Genomic DNA, 1,578 nt, shown 5'->3' on the forward strand with positions numbered 1-1,578 from the left:
CACACACACACACACACACACACACACACACACACACACACCACAGATTAAAAGCAACTATTAGAAGGGGGAAAAAAAGCTGGTGTAAAGCTCAGGAATAGAGCCTTGCACCCCAATTGCTCAAGTTCCTAGAACCAAGTACCAGTACTACAAAAAGATATACAACAGTCACAGCGATTTGTTGTGGTTGCTCATGCCTTTCATGAGGGGGCAGAGAGAGGAGGGCCACCATGAGTTCCAGCCCAGCCTGGACCACACATGAGACCCTTTCCTCAATAAATCAAAGAAAAAAAATAAACTATTAAAGATGAGTAATAGATATATGATGAGGCTGGTGAAACTATGAATATAATATTAACTTACCGATGAAGTTCCTGACAATACAAAAGAATAAAATTATAGGTCTTGTTGTTTAAGAAAAAGCAGGGAGGAGAGTCGCACGTATCTTCAAAGACAGTATTTTCTTAGTAATTTATTGCACAGTAAACTTATTTTGATGTTCTAAGTAGCTTAGAGACCACGGAGTGAGTATTCTGAGAGTATCCTTAAAAAATTAAGAAAATAGCAACCAAACAACCACTCCCACCTTGGGTTTGGTAACCATGACAGACAATTCTCATAATAGCTATACTTTCACAATTAAGGACATGTAAGCCAGGACTTTTGTCAAATCAAATTGGATAGTGCCAGCCTTTGGGTAATTCTTTCCCCACAACTGACTTTTTAACTTTTATTTCTATTGTCTTGCTTTCAAAGCAATAGGCTTCATTGGACAAACAACTTTTCAAACTTCTACTCAGAGAACACATTTTGCCCTAGACATTTAGTATATTGTATTTCTCCAGTGTAATTAAAATATTAGCCCCCACAACTCTGTAGAGTAACTGAATTATAGTGTGTATTTGATTAGAGCCTGCTTACTTGAATCAAAATTCCGGAGAAACTTATTCTTAAAATGCATTTAAGGTAACAGATGGCATTTATATAGAACCTATCAGCTTGAAAATACTGATGTTCATCTCAGTTCTAACAAATTGGAATATCTAAAGTGTGTGTTTGAAATCATTCACTCCTACAGGCACTTATTCTTCCCAATCGATTTGTGGCAGCCACGTTCCAGATGAGCTTCAGTCAAGCCCAAACACATAATCTCAGTATTACTATCATTTTGCAGCCATGTGTTGTGGGACATTGCTCCTGTAACTAATTAAATCCTAATATGCGAAAGCTTTTAAAAAGCCTAGAAAAAAGAAGCGGTGCACATGGCTAAACAAAGGTAGGTGTGTGATGAGGGAGTCTTGGGTCAAATGAAGGAGATGAGGCACTCATAGTAACTTTAAGTCTATGCCTCAAAGACTAGAGCAAAAGGTGCTAGGAACCAGAAATGCCCTTCTTCATCTTCTCTGCTTCTCTTTCCCCTTGTGTTCTATTGTTCTCAATATGCAGACAGGCTTCCTCTCCTCTCTGTGCATGACCATTATTCTACCTCCAGGCCAACATCTCTTATACCCAAAATGTATGATGCAGTGTCTGTGTGTGTGTGTGTGTGTGTGTGTGTGTGTGTGTGTGTGTGTGTGT

General features: G+C 38.7%; 1 protein-coding gene across 3 annotated transcripts in view; it reads right to left on the reverse strand.

The window, feature by feature from the left end:
* The window catches only part of Rgs7 (regulator of G protein signaling 7), a 395,324-nt gene that overhangs the window by 186,723 nt on the left and 207,023 nt on the right, over window positions 1–1,578 (reverse strand). The window lies entirely within an intron of this gene.

This window comes from Psammomys obesus, unplaced genomic scaffold (genome assembly GCF_907164565.1).
Source record: "Psammomys obesus unplaced genomic scaffold, mPsaObe1.curated_primary_1811, whole genome shotgun sequence".
NCBI lineage: Eukaryota > Metazoa > Chordata > Mammalia > Rodentia > Muridae > Psammomys > Psammomys obesus.